General features: G+C 37.6%; 1 long non-coding RNA gene across 2 annotated transcripts; it reads left to right on the top strand.

Annotated features, from left to right (window-relative positions):
- Positions 1-342: 342 nt before the first annotated feature.
- Positions 343-1032, top strand: LOC127151330 (uncharacterized). 2 transcript variants are annotated; one of them, XR_007824231.1, is made up of 2 exons: positions 343-598; positions 698-1032. It is a non-coding gene; the product is annotated as an uncharacterized LOC127151330 (long non-coding RNA). The 2 variants fall into 2 exon arrangements; XR_007824230.1 differs by having other exon boundaries at positions 705-1032.
- The last annotated feature ends 19176 nt before the right edge of the window (positions 1033-20208 follow it).

Here is a 20208-nt window from a genome sequence, read left to right on the forward strand (position 1 = left end):
ACGTTTAACTCTGCAAAACTCATAGTACATACATTTTGATTCTCTAAATATTAAAAACACTTTTCATTGCTCGCTAGCTAATCAAACAGATTGAACATGGAAAGTGCAAGAAATATGGGAGAATAAAAGAAGAAATGCATTTCTTTAATAAAAATAACTTTAGTTGTAAACCCGATATTTTCTTGGTCTATTTTTTTTTATGTGAAATGAAAAAAAGAAAAATGGAAATTAAGTATATATATATATATACATATTATATATATTTAATTTTTTTATTAAGTAAAATAAATAGAAAAGAAAAGAAAGGATAAAAGGAAGGAAAAAGAAGAAGAAAATTTTCATTTTACTTTTCTTCTTCTCTTCCCTCCACCGCTAAGATTTTCTCCATCCATTTCCACCACTTTCTTTACCATTTCTGCACCAACTTTCAGAGGAATTTCAAAGGGAAGAATGCTGAGAAAGGAAGAAGAAGTTCAAGAAGTTTTGTTGAAGGAAGACAAGGGAATTGCAAGCAAAGCTTCATCTTTGGCAGAAATTGATTCACACAGCACACCTCTAATGTTCTATTGATTCCGAGCTACAAAAAAAGAATTAAGAGGTAAGGTTTACATTTACTGAAAGCTAATTCATTTTCAAACAAATTTTAAGAATAAAGTTTGAGCAAATTTGGATGTTCATTGGGAGATTTTGGATGAAGAAAACAGGGCAGCTGGTTTTCACGCGATTTCAGGAGGTCTCTGGTTTTTCTTGTTTTGCCGAGAGTACCGATGGAGTTAGGATCTCTATTTGGCATGGTTGGAAAGCTTATTCAATTTACAACTTTCATGAAGAAATTATGAACCCAAAACGACAAAAAATAAGTTAAATTGTATGAACAAGTTAAAGGGGTCGTGTGCGTACGATTATTGAAGTTGCTCTGTTTCGACTGTTATCTGAGTGTATTCACAGGAAATCAGATTTATATGTCTTGAGGTAAGTTTTAGAGGACCTCAAAATGAAGATTTTGATATAAATAAATCTCATTTTGGTTAAGTATTGGAAGAGTTATGATCATTTGAATTTCATGCTACGAATGTGGAAAATTCCGAGAATTGTGTTGAGTATGGCTTATTGTTTTTAAGATGGACTTCTTTAGCATTATCCTTAGTGAGCCATGTTAAACATAAAATTTGAAGATCGTAATATTTGAGTTTCTAATACTCGATTCTGGTTGTTTGACAGCCAAGAGGAAATAGGTCGGATTTACACATCGGGAAACTAGTCCAAGACTGTGAGTGACCAAAACCAGTTTTTAAAAAGTATTCTTCCTCCTAAATATTTACTATGGTTGACTGATCTACACGTTTATTTACAAAGCATTGAAGATCATTTGAAGTCTATGATTATTTTCAATTATGAGTTTCGAGACTAGAATTCTTACTGAATGTTTATGCTAGCACGTGATTATTGAATATCTGGAAATTATTTGAACCATTGTGTTTCAAACAAAGTATGAGTTACCAAGTTTTGTTTTAAGAACTACAGCTTTTCATGAATAATCTAAGTAAGTTTCAGCTTTACGAAAGAAAAGGATAACATACATGTTTTAATGTTTTCATACGATTTTTTTGATGTTTCTATTAACTACATGACTGAGGTGTTGAGCCCGAGGCGATATGGTAACGTGTGCACACAGGTTACATTCCGTTGTTGACGTTGAGTGTACTCCGTAACAACGATGCTATCGTGAGTGCTGGACGGGTCCCACTACATCGTAGAGCTTGTAAACGTTGTTGTACTGGTTGTACCTTACACAACGTAGATTTGTCATGTTAGTTAAAATATTTTGATATACTTGATAGGCCTTGCTAGATTTCAATGACGTATATACTAAGTATTTAAGGAAGCTATTGTTACGATTATACGTCTATGTTTACGACTTGTATAAACAGATTTATAAGTGTAAGCTTTCACGTGCTCTTACTTTTAAATTTCTAGTTTTAAATTGAGTCACTCACTAAGCTTTATAGCTTACCCTTCCAAAATGTTTTACACTCTTTCCAGGTAGAGATCGAGTTCCTAGCGCCTGATAGATTGCCTTAGTATGCTGAAGTTTCGATATCGATTGCCAGTACATGGTTAGAGTTATGCAAAGAGTCTGTTGTATTATAATGTATATATCTTTGTATGATATAGATACTCCACAGTTTGTGTAAGTTTTAGGAGCTGCGGTTGTATAAACCTTTGTTGGTTATATTTTGGTTAAGGTGTCTCTAGGTTTACCTGTGAAATTAGTTATTTTCGAGATACATTTCATGCACGTATATAATTAGTCTAGGATTCGCTTCATTGTGTGCATGTATAATAGTTTATATACGAGGTTGGCAAGTTCATCATATTAAAGTTTTAAGCAGAGTCGACAGATATAAGTAAAGAAAAGTGACATTAGGCCTCTCGGCCATAGTGTATATCTTACAAAACAATACAAGAAAAATGTAAACTAGAATACAAGAGAAGGTGTTACATTGCAGAGTCTGATTTCTCATACTCTTAGCTTTGATTTTTACCTATTGATGAGATGAAAGATGAAGGGTCTTTCTCTCTCTTCTTCTAAGCTCTCACCTTAAACTCAAGGGAAGGGAGAAGACGGACGGTGTAAGAACTTGCTATCTGGCCAAATGTGCACACCTTCTTATGAAGTTAGAGGCTCTATTTATAGGCGAGGCTTGATGCTACAGGACATTCCACGCGTCATTAATGCCTTTGAAAAGCTATATTGACGTCGCGCAAACATCATTTTATCCCTTTTTTGACATTTGCCCCAACCAAATATGTCTGCTAGTGCATCATGTCGCCTAGATTGCACTGTTTATCACCACATAGTTTGAGCCCGTCTCCTCGCATAATCATTATATCATCGAGTGTCACTACTTTTGTCTAAAATCCTGTGATTACAGCACTAAAACACAATAAAATAGAATGGAATACGATACACGCCAACCTCCCGATCAAAACTTACTCTAAATTGCATCTAAACTCTTTAGAGATTAACATTTATAGAAAAACTTATCTTTTAAGCCTCTTGATCCTCAATATCTCCTCACGAACATGAACCAGAACCACCACTAGTGTTGACCGGCTATTCTCTTGACTTAGAACCAGGTTGTATGACCCGTCAGGTGGAGGAAATAAGATAGGAAGTGATGAAAAAGGAGATAGAATTTGAAGGAAGAAACCAACTTTTGGTTATGAGAGAGAGGTGTGATAAATTGTGAAAAAAATGAATAATTTCTAAGAATAATTCAAAAAAATTTGAAAATGAATTTTTAAACTAATTTTTTAAAAACATTACTGTAAAATGCATGAAAATACTTCACTAAAGATCAATATTTCATTCTTCACTTATCTTAATGGACTATGTGTTTACATCTTATGTAAGCATTTGTCCCACTAAGTGTTAGTGGGATTATCCAACAAAATGTTGGATTTTCCCACTAACTTTAGTCCAAGGGCAATCTGGTCATTTGACCATTCTAGTCAAAGTCAAAGCTTGATTTTTCAAGTCAAAAGTCAATATTTTGACTTTTTACTATTTTGTCTGTCTTGACTAATTTCGACCTTCCGAGCATGAATCCGCATTTATTTTTCCAAAGTTCAAATCCTATTTGAATATAAAACCGATCAAAGTTCAACTTTTGAAAGTCAAAAGTCAACATTTTGACTTTTTACAACTTTGACCATTTTTATCAATTTTGAGTTTTCTAGTATGAACCCATATCCATACTTTTCATATTAAAATCATATTTAAACATAAAGCTCTATCTAAAACTTATAACTGATGGCTATATTGTTGGATTTTATATCCAAAAACTCGTAAATAGTAAATATAATCCCTTGACCGTTATTAATAAAGTGTTATTATTATAATTTCAATAACTGTTATTGGTTATATTATTAGTTTTGTCTTAATAACTCAAATCCAATAAACTAACATCCAAAATTGTTTAATGATTCTTGAATAGTATGTCATACAAGGAACAATGTTCGAGATCAGCTTAAAGGGTCTATAGTATAGGGTTAAGGTTGGGTACCTTAACTCTTTACATAGGATGTCTCCACTCCCATGTATCTACATGAACGATTCAGGATCACGTCGTTTGTACTAACTATTAGTAAATGGTCCCACCTATTTTATTTCAGCACGTGTACTTTATTTAATTCAGTGTTGATTATTTGGAATTACTTAAAGAATTGGTTAAGATTTTCCCTTCAATGATGGTCCCACAAGTGGTTAGGATTTATACCTTAGATATTAATAAAATCTTGAGTGAGAAAGTGTGGTTTTGAAGCCAGCATATAAGCCTTTGACGGTACGTTTTTCTTGGTGAATTTTTTATGGAGAATAATAAAAAAAACTGATAGAAGAAATCTTCAAATGGTTCGGGCTTGAGTTGAATACATTATCATTAGTGCAGAAATTAAAGGGGAGATATTCTGACCTTCTTACATGTTATGATTATTATGTTATTACATAGTTCTGATGAATCAATTCTAGGACAACACGTTGATAGTGTTGTTGCTCCAGTTACACTACAAGAAATGGGCCTTTCAATAGCCCTTGAGGATAGCCCAATTTATTGCAAAGTGGGTAGAAAATAATCAAATTAAACATTAAAAAGGATGTCAAAATTTCACCTAAATGTCTTTCCCTCCTTTCATTCCCCTCTCAAATTTGAGAAGCCTCCTCTCCTTCTACGCGATAACCTACATGGCCATAACACCCTACCCAACCCATCTTCTTCATCGAAGCTCTACTGCCACGTGTCATAATCGTAACCCTTCAGACACGATTATGCGGCACTTGTTCTGCTCGATCAACAAGTCAGTCGTTCAAAATTCGAAATCCGCGGACAAACTCGTAATATGATGTAGTCTCCCTTCAAGTTCTTAAGAAAATTATTTTATAAAATGTGAGAGAGAAAGGAAATCATTCAAAATATCATAAATCAAAGCATTGAAGACTGTCAATTGCAAAAAAAAGCTTAGTTTGCAAAGAGCACGACAAGGCTTGGTCAGGGATTCACAACTACTATGCCTCCCCTATAGTACATTTTGAGAGTTTTAGCCTTGGCAGGCTTGCATATGAAAATGCCAAAATTTACACCCTAGCTCGGCGATATGAAAATGAAAGAAATAGACTAAACAATAAAGAAAACATAAAGACAAGGTAAACTAGAGGTATTTGGATATGCGGCCATATGCAAACAACGCCTTGGATAAGCATGTTCATGACATTCTCCCCCACCTAAACAATTGACATCCCTGTCGACTGGTGAAGCATGAATTCTTCTATCTTTTGCGCCCACGCTTCTAGATCTTCAACATGTTCCCAACTGGTTTCTTCCACATGAAGGTTCTTCCACTTGACTAGATACTCATGGATCCTTCGTATGGGACTTTTGCCTTTTCTTACATCTTTGTCTTCTTTTTTACTAAGGTCGATAATTGGGCGAATTATGACATTATGTACAGGTCTTCGGTATCTTGAGGGTAGGGCTTCAAGTTACTCACATGAATTACTGGGTGGATTTTCATCCATGTGGGTAATGTTACTCTACTGGTCCTTCATACTATCTGACAAGACGCTGGTCTTTGCATCCCCAAAATTTGATATGTTATGGTCGTAGTTTAACAAGTACCTGGTCTCCTGCTTGAAACTCAAAGGGTCATCGCTTCTTATCCGCCCACTTCTTCATCCATCTCGAGGCTTTCTCTAGGTACGCTCGGGTGATGTTTGTTGTCTGTTTCCACTCCTTTGTAAAATTGAGGGCTTGAGGGTTCTTCCCTACATAGGGATGATCGACAAGATGTAGCAATACAGGTTGCCTACCAAAAACAATTTCAAACGGGCTTCTCCCAATAGATGAACTCATCTGAGCGTTGAAACACAATTGGGCTACATCCAACAGCTGGACCCAATTCTTTTGCCTTGCGTTTATAAAATGACGCAAATATTCCTCGAGCATACAATTGAATCATTCGGTCTGACAATCAATCTGGGGGTGGTAGCTTGAGGATATGTTCAGACTCATCCCCAAGAAGGTAAATAAGTCTATTTAGAAGGAGCCAATAAATCTACCATTCTTGTTACTCACTATACTTGTCGGGACTCCCCATAACTTAACAACATGCTTGAAGAACAACTAAGTTGTCAATTCGGCTGAACACTGCTTGGTAGTGGGGATGAAAGTGACATATTTTAAAAACCAATCAATGATGACCAAAATGACCTCAAAGTTACCTACCTTGGGAAGATGAGTGATGAAGTCCATAAAAACACTCTCCTAAGGTCTTTTTGGAACTGGCAGAGGGTCGAGAAGATCGGCAACCATCGCTTTCTCTACTTTATCCTGTTGACAGATGAGACCTATCTTTATGTACTACATGACATCATCTCTCATGTTTGGCCAAAAGTAGCCCTTCTTCAACAAAGCATACGTCTGCTGCCATTCAAGATGGCCAGCCCATAGAATCTCATGACACTCATGCAATAATTTGTTCCTCAAGTTCCCTGCTTTAGGGACATACAGCTGATTACCGTTTGTTACCAACAAGTCCTCCTCGACCCAAAACTGTCTTCTTTTACCTGCCTCAGCTAAATTCATGACGTTCTGAGCGACATGATCTTTCTACAAGAACTCTCTTAAGACATTTCTAACTGACCCGTCAATCTTACTCGCTTGGAGGTGAGCTAACATGCACATAGTTGCATGTTTATTTTTTCGACTTAGAGCATCGACAGCCTAGTTGCTCGACCCCTTTTTATGTTCAAATTTGAAATTAAACTTGACGAAAAATTTATGCCATCTTGCTTCCTTCAAAGTCAACTTTGGTTGGGTAAAGAAGTGGCAGGTTGCACTGTTGTTCGTCTTCACCACAAATGACGAACTCAGTAGGTATAGTCTCCAGGCCCTCAAGCAATGTACTACTGCAAGCATCTCTTTTTCAAACACGGGATACCTCTTTTTAGCTGCATTCAGCTTTCGACTTTCGTATGTGATCAAGTGTCCATTCTGCAGGAGACCGCCCAATGCATAATCAAATGCATCTATCTCAACCTCGAAAGGTTTGGTCACATCAGTAAATTCTTAAAACTGGCCCCTCCATCATGGCATACTTTAGGCCATCAAAAGCAGCTTGACACTCGGGGGTCCAACCCCATTGAAAGTCTTTTCTCAGTAGCTCAGTCACTAGACTCTATCATTTGGCAAATCCCTCCACAAATCGTTGATAATAATTTACTAACCCGAGGAAGGAGCGTAATTCAAAGACTGATTTTGATATTGCCCAATCACGTATCGAAGCAATCTTGCTTTCTTCCATCCTAATTTAGCCATACTCTATCACATGGCCCAAGAAGTTTATCTGCTCTTGTGCAAAGGAACATTTTTCTCTCTTGACATACAGTTGGTTCTCCTTTAATTTTTGAAAAACCTTTTGAAGGTGGTCCTTGTGTTCCTCCATGGTCAAGCTATAGACCACTATATCATCTAGGTAAACCACTACAAACTTGTCAAGATATTCATGGAAGACCTGGTTCATCAATGTACAAAAGGTTGTGGGGGTATTGGTAAGACAAAATGGCATTACGAGGAACTCAAACGCTCTATATCTGGTGACACATGTTGTCTTAGGCTCGTCTCCCTCTGTAATTCTTACTTGGTAATATCCCGACTGCAAATCTAACTTCAAAAAATATTTTGCCCCATGTAAGCAGTCGAGCAAGTTAATAATTATGGGAAGTTGATATTTGTTGTGAATCGTGAGCTTGCTCAAGGCAAGATAGTCGATACACAATTGTAAACTCTCATCCTTCTTCTTTTGGAAAAGAACCAGGGCCCCATACGGAGCTTTTATAGGCCTAATAAACCATGCATTCAACAACTCATCTAATTGTTTCTAAAGTTCAGTTAACTTCGGAGGCGTCATACGATAAGCATTCTTCGCAGACGGTTTTTCCCCTGGCACTAACTTAATCTCATGATCAATCATCCTTCGAAGCAGTAAAGACTTGGGCAAACTGTCAGGCATCATGTCACAGTACTTCTCTAGGACACACAAAATGTCCTTGGGGACTGTATCGCCCGAGTTCTCCAACGAATGAAGTGGAATGGCCATAAATGTTGGTTCGTCTCGAGCGAGACCCTTCTTTAATTGCATGAATCATTTTCAACCTTTTTGGCTTGAGAATGTTGGTCTGTACAACATTGGGAGCAGATCTAGTAATCACAAAACATTTGGCTAAAGGCATTGGGATCAGCTGATGTTCGAGTAGAAACTCCATTCCTAATACCACATCAAAGTCATCCATTTTTACTACCACAAAATCTACAAGGCCATTCCATCCTCTCAATCTTATCATCGTTTGTTTCACTAGTACGACAATAGGTAGGGCAGCAGAATTTACAGCTTTCATTATTTATGTATCCTTCTCCCAACGAAGATTTAATCGCTTAGCTTCTACCTTTATTATAAAATTTGGGTTACACCGAAATCAACTATAATGATTTTGGTCAGTTTTTGGTTGATCCAGGTGTCGACATACATTAAGGCCCTTTCCAGTGATGTACTTGTCTTCCCCACCTTCTTTTGAAGAGACGACAAGAATTTCAAGGCCCTCATTCGAGGGAAATCACATTCCTCTGTCTGGTCCACCTCTCTCTCGGTTTGACCTAGTTTGTCATCTGAATCTGAGGCTAAGGAGGCCTGAAAGGCATTGAAAGAAATTTTGTTCGAACATTCCCTAGCAAAGTGTGGTCCCTTACATATGAAACAACTGAGACGATGATTTGACACATTCTGGTTATTTAGTCCTCACTAGTTGTTTCCTGTATTCGATTGGTAGGGCATGCGATCTCCATTAAGACGTTTGTCCCCTCCGATAATTTTGGGAGAACTCGGGCGATTGTTTTTATTTCCCTCAAACGAGGAACTTGGATGACATCTCACCTCCTGAGAGTCATTAGACAAGTCAAACAACCGCTCGATCGTAGCATATGTTGATGTAAGGTCTTGAACCCTTTGTTCATTTAATTTTGTCCTTGCCACGGTTTCAACCCTTCGACAAAACAAAAAACTTTGTCTTTCTCGGATATATCGTATATGTCAAACATCAGCCCTGCAAACTATTTTAAATACTCACGAATACTATCGGTGTGTTTCAGTTCATGCAACTTACGTCGAGCAAAGATTTCAACATTCTCAGGAACGAATTGCGAGCGGAGTTCTTTCTTCAAAGCATCCCAAGTGTCTATCATGCAACATCCCTCTTGAATGTCAACATATCGGGACCTCCACTATAACTTGCCATCCTTAGACAGATGCATCATCGCCAATGTGACTTTGGTTTCCTCTGTAACCATGTTTGTGGCCCTAAAGTACTATTTGAGGTCCAAAATATAGTTCTCTAAGGCATTTGCATCCCTTGCTCGACAGAAGGGCTTGGGTTCCGAATTCTTTACTTTACTAACTGGAATTGCTTCTCCAGTCGAAGCTTGGTTTGCCATTGCTCACATGTGAGGTTCAGTCTCGTGTTCACATCTACGATTTCATTCCTAACAACATCGAGAGTAGCTCGAAAATCCTTCTACATGTCGTTTATCATGTCCAAAAGAGTCTTCTGAGAGCTATCTAGCTCCAGAACACGTTCTTCAATATGGGCAACAGAGCCCGTCGAACTGTCTCCACGTTTGTGGCTACCAGTTCTTCCAACCTTTCGTTCTAGATTGTCGACTCTTGCCAATAACTCTTGTATTGGTAATCCTTCGACACGACTAGTTGTCGCATCGATTATGTCAGCTTTCTCATAAATTTCTTTGAAACGGGTCTCCAAAAAGCAGATGGAGTTGGGAACTTCCACAAGGTAAAGCATCTGCTCTTCCAGCTCTACTAGTCAGTCTTTCTGGGCCTTGCCCGATGGATTCATTATCGACATATTTCGGTCTTAACTGTCAATTAGTCAAACTTAGCTCTAATACCACTTGTCACAATCGTAACCCTTCAAACACGATTGTGCGGCACTTGTTCTGCTCGATCAACAATTCAGCCGTTCAAGATTCAAAATCTACAGACCAACTCGCGATATGATGTAGCCTCCCTTCACGTTCTTGAGAAAATTATTTTATAAAACGTGAGTGAGAAAGGAAATCATTGAAAACATCATAAATGAAAGCATTGAAGACTGTCAATTGCAAAGAAAAGTTTAGTTTGCAAAGAGGGCGACAAGGCTTGGTCGGGGATTCACAACTACTATGCCTCCCCTCATTACTAGAAAAAAGACCTTTCTTGACGGTTGTAGGAAGGAGAAACCATCGAGAAATTGTTAGGCTCTTTAACCATTATTGTAGCTCACCATATGTATGCAATGCCCCCTTATCCATATCTAGCTACCGACTATGGTACAAAACTTTCATTGTTCACACATCACATGTGGATTGGTGGATTTCTCATAGTTGGTGCTATTGCGCATGCAACCATTTTTTTGGTAAGAGACTATGATCCAACTACTCGCTACAACGATCTATTAGATCGTGTACTTAGGCATCGTGATGGTGAATATCGCTTATTCTGGTGTTTATCAGTGGTGGTATACAATCGGTTTACGCACTAATGGGGATCTTTATACTGGAGCTCTTTTTCTATTATTTCTTTCTACGATATCTTTAATAGCGGGTTGGTTACATCTACAACCGAAATGGAAACCGAGCATTTCCTGGTTTAAAAATGTCGAATCTCATCTCAATTATCATTTGTCAGGACTATTCGGAGTAAGTTTCTTGGCTTGGACAGGACATTTAGTCCATGTCGCCATTCCTGCATCTAGAGGAGAATTTGTTTGATGGAATAATTTTTTAGATGTATTGCCACATCCCCAAGGATTAGGACCACTTTAGTAAGAATGGGTGACGATATTCTGCCTAAATAGTAGACACGGGTAATAAATAAGAGAATACTAAAGATTCGAGCCATAGAATTTCTCAATTCTGACACAAGGTTAGATCTAATGTACAGTGAACGTTCTATTCGTTCCAAACTTCTTCATCCGAACAGTGAAGGTCAAGCGTTGTTCTATTCGATCGCTCCTGAATAGTTCTATTCTTCAGCTGAGCATTGTTCTTTAGCTTGGTCAAGCATTGGTTATTTTTATTCCGCAGAGGGTCTCAATTCAAATGACGAGAATTTCGCTCTTGTTCACTACATTCACGTTATATAAACAACTACTCTTTTTTTTCTTCTCTTTTGTGTTTATGTATTGAAACAAAAAATCAGGTTTTATATGGAACTGATTTGAAAACCTTAATGGTGATTGTGAGAGATTTCTAACTTTTTTAACACTGTAAAATTTGTTGTTTATTAATTTAAATTCATTTCCTTTTCCAATTGAGTTGATTTGTAAAATCTGGTTAAGACAAACTGTTGAAATTGGCTTCTGTAGAAGTTTGGTGTATTCACTCGCGAGCTTTTCCCAAGATACATGGTTGACAAGAATTTTAGCAGCTTCAAAAATTCCAAACTTAGCTTAATAGTTCATAGCTACTAAAATTGTTGTCGACAATGTTTTGTAAAACATCAGCAATAATGTTGACACTATACAGTATATGCGTAAAGAAGTAAAAAGAAAAGAAAGACAAGGAGGGAACTTTACTCCTCAACAAAATTACCACCGAACTTTTTTGTTTAAGGTTTGATGCAATTTTCTAAGTATCTTGTCTTCAATTTTTTCTTTCCACCTCTTTTTTTTTTTTTTTTTCTCTTATTGTGTTTATGATGGTTGTAGAGGATTCCAAAGAGCTATCTGTTACCATGATGGCTGGTAGTATATGTACATTGATATTTGATTTCATCTCAGAGACTGCTTTTCTAAGCAATCCTAATTTTGCCGATAAATCTCTCGATAAATTGTGCAAACTCTTTTCAAGAATCTTCATTTTGTCTCAACAGGTATGGTAAACATTAACAATGTGATTCCTTGAAAGCCTAAGTATTTTTATATTATATCTAAAAGGTCATTAACTTTCCACATTTTACAAAATTCTCAAATCTAACGGGAAAGCTAATTAAATATGTTTGGAGACTAAACGTAAAAATTATAAGTCTATTTTCATTGACCTACACATTGAATGTTTGTGTGCTTTACAAATGACAGCCCCTTCAACTCTTTGTGCTTCTTGCTTCCCATGCTTTTTCAAATTACGATGAATGTTGAAGGATGTAAAACTTTGGTTTCTTCTGGAGGTTTTGCTGCTGTAAGTGATTGCAATATGGAATTGGCTTTTATACAAGTGGTCTTGTGAACTCTGAAACTTTCTATTTATTACTTTTGCCAGATTGGAGTTCTTAATCATCGAGTATTTTCTTGCCTTGTGATACAATCTTGAATGTGCTTCTAAAGGTACTCATCTAGTAAACTACTGTAGTACGAAATTCTGTTTATATTGTTCCTTTGAGTTCTTGATTGGTTACCATTTGATTTTCTATTTTGGTTTTTGAACGTTGAGCTTATCATCACTCCTTCCATCTTTTAAGTTTCTTTGTTTTCTTGTCCACTTTTGTTAGACCCCCAATCAAGTTAGTTTATCAAAGAAGAAATAAAAAATAAACAAATAATAATAAGTAACAGAATTAGTTAGCAAAAGGGGTTAGCAAGTTAGTTAGAAAGCACGTGTTAAATGTGCTAAGGAGAAGTCGGCAAACAGCTGTGTATAAATAGATAGTTAAAGGCGGGAAGAAGATATGAAAAATTTAGTGTAAATCTATAGTTGAATCTTGAGAAGCAAGATCAAGAGATTGTAACAGAATTGATATCTCATCAATTCTGAGAGTGAAATATTACTGAAATAAAGAAGGAAGAATATTCTTGAAAGGAGTCCTATCAAATTGGTATCAGAGTCTGATCCGAAAAAATGGTCCAAACCAGAATCGAGGAGAGACTCGAAGTAATCGATCAAGAATCACACTGATGAAGAAAGAACTCGGGAAAATGCCGATCATCGAATTAAGCCTAAACGACATTGCAAAGAATATGCAGACGATGCGATCACAGTCGGATAAACAAGAACAGATGTTGTTGATCATAATGGAAACCATAGCCAAAAATCGAACCACAACCAGTGAACGAAATGAGGAACCAAATGCGCACACGTCTGTGACAAATAAAGGAAAAGAGAAAGAAGCAACCTCCAGCAAATCGGCCATATGGGGCTGAAATAATGTCGACGACCGAAACGAAGGAAAACAGAGACCGAAGAATTTACGCCGGACCGAAATAAATTCAAGAAAGTCAAAATTCCTGTGTTCGCCGGAGAAGACCCAAATTCATGGCTTTTTTGCGCTGAAAGGTACTTTCAAATCCATAAACTTTCCGATTCTGGGAAAATGCTGGTTTCCACGATTAGTTTTGATGGTCCTGCCTTACATTGGTATCGATCTCAAGAAGAAAGAGAAAAATTCCTTAGCTAGTCAAACCTGAAGGAGAGATTAGTAGTAAGGTTTAGATCTAGCAGGGATAGAACAGTATTAGGAAAATTCTTACGGGTCAAACAAGAAACTACAGTCGATGAATATCGAAACTTGTTTGATAAACCAGTCGCGCCATTAAGTGATGTCCCAGATTCTATTGTCGAGGACACCTTCATGAATGGTTTGTTTCCATGGATAAGAGCAGAAGTGGTATTTTGTCGATCGAAAGGATTGGCCGAAATGATGGAAGTCGCGCAGCTTGTTGAGAATAGAGAACTCATTCGAAATGAAGCCAATTTGAATGGCTTCGCGGGCGGGAAATATCCTCCACAGAGTACAGCGAACAACATAGGGACGACGAACGCTATTAACGACAACAAAGGAAATACCACCTTTCCAATGCGAACCATCATCCTGAGAAGCTCCAATAACACCGAAATCCGTAAAGACGCCAACTCAAGAAGATTGCCTGACGCAGAATTTCAAGCTCGAAAAGAAAAAGAGCTATGTTTTAGATGCAACGAAAAATACTCGGCTGATCATAAATGCAAAATGAAAGAACTACGTGAGCTGAAGATGTTTGTTGTGATAAAAGAAGGCGAGGAATATGAAATAATTGAAGAGAATACTGCCGAAGAGAAAACACTAGCAGTATTGCAAGTAGAAGAAGAACAGAAAGCTTTTGCGGAATTATCCTTAAATTCTGTCATTAGATTAAATGATCCTGGCACAATTAAAGTTAAAGGTAAGCTTCAAGAGAGAGGTGATTATTCTCATAGATTGTGGGGTTACTCACAATTTTATCTCTGAGAAATTAGTAAAATCATTATAATTATCAATCAAGGAGACTGCTCATTGCAGTGTTATACTGGAATCGGGAACAGCAATACAAGGTAAAGGTGTATGTGAAGATGTAGAAATTCAATTAATGAATTGGAAGGTGAAGGAAGAATTTCTACCGCTGGAACTCGGAGGGGTTGATGTTTAGGTATGCAATGGCTTCATTCACTGGGAGTAACAGTAGTTGATTGGAAAAACCTTACACTTACATTTTCTAGTGAAGGAAAACAAATTTCGATAAAAGGGGATCCTAGCCTTACTAAATCACGAATCAGTCTCAAGAGTATGTTTAAGACTTGGCTTGATCAAGATGAAGGATTTTTGATCGATTGTAGAGCAATACAAGTTCGTGAAGAGAATGAGCAGACCAATACAGCAATTGTTATCCATGAAGCTGAACCCCTACAAAACATGTTGAAACAATTCGGAGATGTTTTTGACTGGCCTGAAAAGCTTCCACCAAGAAGAAAAATTGAACATCAAATACATCTCAAAGAAGGGACTAACCCAATAAACGTTAGACCTTATAGATATGGGTTTCAACAAAAAGCATAAATGGAAAAACTGGTGGAGGAAATGCTAACTTCAGAGATTATTAGGCCAAGTAATAGCCCCTTTTCAAGCCCGGTACTGCTAGTTAAAAAGAAAGATGGCAGCTGGCGTTTTTGTGTCGATTACCTTGCAGTAAACACCGCTACCATTCCGGATAAATTTTCAATACCAGTGGTTGAATAACTATTTGATGAGTTAAATGGTGCAACCGTGTTCTCAAAGATAGACCTCAAGTCAGGATATCATCAAATAAGAATGGTTGAGGAGGATATTCCAAAAACGGCTTTTCGCACTCATGAAGGTCATTACGAGTTTTTTGTTATGCCGTTTGGATTAACCAACGCTTCTGCCACTTTTCAAGCCTTGATGAATAACATTTTTAGACCATTTTTGAGAAAATTTGTTTTGGTCTTCTTCGATGATATCCTGATCTACAGCAAAAATGAGAAGGACCACGTAGAGCATATTGAAAAGGTCTTCCTCACATTAAGAAGACATGCCTTATTCGCCAATAAAAAAAAGTGTAATTTTGGTCAGCAAAAGATTGAATATTTGAGGCACGTCATATCAAGGGAAGGAGTAGAAGTAGATTCTGAAAAAATCAAAGAAGTTGCAGATTCGCCATGCTTAACAAACATAAGAGAAGTTCAGGGATTCCTTGGATTAACAGGCTACTATAGGAGATTCGTCCAACATTATGGGTCGATGCTGCCCCTTTAACTCAACTCCTTAAAAAGGGTGGATTTAAATGGAGTGAAGAATCCGAAAAAGCCTTCTTAAAATTGAAGTCTGCAATGATGTCCCTACTAATATTGGCTTTACCCAGTTTTGAACTTCCCTTTGAAATAGAAACATATGCGTCCGGTTTTGGAGTGGGGTTGTGTTAGTTCAATCAAAGAGACCCATTGCCTTCTATAGTCATACACTATCCATGAGAGATAGAGCTCGGCCTGTATACGAACGCAAGTTGATAGCTGTTGTACTATCTGTACAAAGATGGAGACCATATCTGCTGGAGGCGAAGTTTATTGTAAAAACATATCAGAAATCACTAAAATTCTTGCTGGAGCAGAGAGTTATCCAACCGCAATATCAAAAATGGGTGTCTAAATTACTTGGATATTCATTTGAAGTGGTTTATAAACCAGGCTTAGAAAATAAGGCAACCGATGCCTTATCGAGAAAACCACGAGACATACAATTAAACGCCATATCAGCCCCATATTTGGTGGATTTGCAAGTCATAAAAGAAGAGGTGGAAAAAGATGAGAAATTAAAGAAAGTGATAGCCAATTTAAGAGAAGAAGGAGAAGCTCAAGCCAGTAAATTTACGCTGAAGTATAGCCATTTGCACTATAAAAATCGATTGGTAATCTCAAAAACTTCGTCCTTAATTCCAGTAATGTTAAATACATTTCATGACTCAGTGGTAGGAGGACACTCGAAATTCCTAAGAACATATAAAAGACTAGCAAGTGAGCTATATTGGGAAGGGATGAAATCGGATGTCAAAAAACACTGTGATTCCTACATAACTTGCCAACGTAACAAAAGTTTAGTCCTATCACCAGCCGGGCTGTTAATACCACTAGAAATACCTCATCAAGTTTGGAGCGACATCTCTATGGACTTCATTGATGGTTTATCTAAAGCAAAGGGATGTGATGTAATACTCGTTGTAGTAGATCGGCTCAACAAATACAGTCATTTTTTGGCCCTTAAACACCCTTATACAGCCAAGTCAGTAGCAAATATTTTTGTAAAAGAAATAGTCCGATTGCACGGATTCCCTTCCTCCATTGTTTCTGACCGAGACAAGATATTTATCAGCCACTTCTGGAATGAATTATTCAAAATGGCGGGTACTAAACTCAGGAAAAGCACAGCATATCATCCACAATCCGATGGACAAACGGAAGTGGTAAACAGAGGCTTGGAAACTTATCTTAGATGTTTCTGTAGTGAACGCCCAAGAGAATTGATTTTATGGCTGCCCTGGGCTGAGTACTGGTACAATACTACTTATCAGAAAGCACTTGATATGTCTCCATTCCAAGTGGTGTAAGATCGTAAACCACCAACCTTGTTGTCATACGGAGAAAGAAGGACTTCAAATTCATTGGTAGATGAACAGCTGAGAGAACGAGATGTGGCATTAGATGCATTATGGGAACATTTATTGTTAGCACAACAACAAATGAAATTATATGCTGACTGAAAAAGGCGACATGCTGAGTTCCATATTGATGAATTGGTGTTGCTTAAGATTCGTCCATATCGACAAACTACTTTGCAAAGTAAAAGGAATGAGAAGTTATCATCTCGGTATTTTGGACCTTACAAAATTCTGGAAAGAATTGGTGAGGTAGCTTACAGATTGGAATTACCTGCGGATGCGGTTATTCACCCTGTTTTCCATGTCTCTCAATTAAGAAAATTCGTGAGTAATCAGATGAATGTTTTGCCTACACTACAACACGTGACAGAGAAGCTTGAGTGGCAATCTCAATCGGAAGAAGTTCAAATACTGGACAAATCTAGGAAATGGGAAGTGTTAATTGCTTGGCAGAACCTACCGGACTATGAAGCTTCTTGGGAAGACTATGATGAAATAAAAAAGTTGTATCCTAATCTACACCTTGAGGACAAGGTAAATTTAAAAGGGGGAAGTAATGTTAGACCCCCAATCAAGTTAGTTTACCAAAGAAGAAATAAAAAATAAATAAACAATAATAAGTAACAGAATTAGTTAGCAAAAGGGGTTAGTAAGTTAGTTAGAAAGCAGGTATTAAATGTGCTAAGGAGAAGTCGACAAACAGCTGTGTATAAATAGATAGTTAAAGGCGGGAAGAAGATATGAAAAATTTAGTGTAAATCTGTACTTGAATCTTGAGAAGCAAGATCAAGAGATTGTAACAGAATTGATATCTCATCAATTCTGAAAGTGAAATATTACTGAAATAAAGAAGGAAGAATATTCTTGAAAGGAGTCCTATCAACTTTCTACCAATATTTTGAAAAACCAAGCCAAATTTTATAAACTAAAAAGGTTTTCAAAAACTCATTATTACTACTCGTTCAATTTTGTAAGTTGTAACAAGGTACTTGAACTTCTTTCTAGAAAGAGCTTGGTGGGCTTCTATGTGGCTTGGTGGGCTTCTATGTGGCGAATCATCTTTTATTCACCTGTTGGAAGCAATTGCAAATTCAACTAGTATTTTTCTTAAACTTTGTTCTTTACCTGCATGTAAGATGACTACCTTAGCTTTAATTATTGCCTCAATGTTTAAAGATAATTTCTAATGGTGATTCCCTTATTAGTCATTTCTTACACAAGATCTTATGTAGCATAAGAAAAAACTTACAACTCTTAAGAACATATTTTTAACGTATGTTGTTTGATTCCGATACAACTGAATGATTTAGGCAATTGTTTTTATAACTTTATTTTATTTGGTATATTTTTTTTAGTACAACAAAGATGATGTGTGGAGAATTCTCCGACCACAAGGAAATGAGTAAATGTCAACTATTGCCTAACTGTGCTTATGTTTGAAAATTATTCTCTCTTCTTTTAAACATATTGGGAATGTGTGTTAAATAAATAAATAAGTAAAATTTAATTATTTATTTATTAGTTTTTAAAAAAATTACATTGTGTTTATGATGGTTGTAGAGGATTCCAAAGAGTTATCTGTTATCATGATGGCTGGCAGTATAGGTGCCTTGATATTTGATTTCACCTCTGAGACCACTGTTCTAAGCAATCCTAATGTAACGCCCCAACATATTGGATTTTTCATTTTATCGTCTTAAGTGTAATTATGGGAAAATTTCGAATTTATTTGAGAACTTGATTATTTTTTACTTGTGAATAATCAAGATTCATAGGCAAAATTATTTTGTTTTGGATAATTAAATTGGTAAGGTAGTTTGTTGAAGATAAAGCATTTGAGTAAGCTAATGTGTTGTTTTAATTGGAAAAGAATATATTTTTGTTAAGGGGATGTTGTGTTTGGATATTTCTTGAAAATTTAAGATATTGGGAGTTTTATTTGGAGAGAGAGAAAGTTGTTGGTTTTGAATTAATTGAAGGGAAAAGAAAATTGGATTTTGTTTTGGGTTCTCCTTATAAATGACCCTTGGGACCCGTGTACCAAAAAGTAGAAAATTTTTGGAAAAGAAAAGAGAGAGCAACTAAAGAAATCTTTTTTGAAACCCTAGCCGCCGACCTCAGCTCGTCGCGTTGTCGCCTTCGCAGCCAGTTTCCAGCCAAAACGTTCGGGAGCCAAGCCGTATTTCCAAGCCGATTCTTCGTCTGCCCCGTGCCAGCCTTCTCACGTGAAGCAGAGCCGTCGGCGCAGTCGCAGCATCTCCATCGTAGGCCGCCCGATCCACCGTCGATCTCCAGCCAGCGCCGTGTCGTCGAAGTCCGCGCCCAGCATCTCAGCCATCGAAGCCCGATCCGCTGGAGCCGACCCGCAGCTACGTCACTTCGCCGCGTGAAGTCACCGTACGCGCACCCGCTTCGCGACCCAACCCATCTGCTCGCTCGCACGCCCACACGCCGCTTCATGCGTCGACCACGCCCGCGCGTCCGCTCGGCGCCTGAGCCAAGCCGACACCTGATTTTCCAGTCGAGCCGCACCTGCGTCATAGCCGAGCCGTTTCTCTCTGCGTCGTGCCGTGCCTGTCTGCGCCGTGTTTGAGCCGATCCCAGCCTTCAAGCCGAGCCAATTCCTGCTTCTCTAGCCGAGCCGACCCGCCTGTCCTTAAGCCGTCAATCTGCTTCGACCCTTTTGCACCTATTTTTGGTAAGCCAAATGGGTTTCTTTACATACCCAGCCGAGACTTGAATTTCAACCTAAATAATTTAATTTTGATTAAATTAAATTATTTCTTTAAGGAACCTCTTGGACCATTTGACTTAGAGCGTTGGATTTCTGCAGCAAGGGCATAAGCGTTGCAACCTCGACCTAGGGTAAGTTGTCTCAACTATATTTTTGGGTCTTGGGTCATTTGGGCGAGTTAAACATGAAAGTTGGCGTATTGGACATTCAGGACCTCGTTGCTTGGAAAGCACATTTTCTGGCTGTTAAGACTCGTGGAGCAAATCTCCAGGTAAGAGATTCCTACTACTAGCTCTATAATTAGAACCATGAGACCGCATACGTCTCCAGTTATGCATGTTAAGGACTAGACTATATAACATATGTAAATCAATGAGAGCATGATGTGACTGATGATGTGGTTATATGATGGCATGGTAATGTGATGACGTGACTTGTTATGACTTATGTTGGATATTGTGATGAGATG

This window comes from Cucumis melo, chromosome 10, assembly GCF_025177605.1.
Source record: "Cucumis melo cultivar AY chromosome 10, USDA_Cmelo_AY_1.0, whole genome shotgun sequence".
Classification (NCBI taxonomy): domain Eukaryota; kingdom Viridiplantae; phylum Streptophyta; class Magnoliopsida; order Cucurbitales; family Cucurbitaceae; genus Cucumis; species Cucumis melo.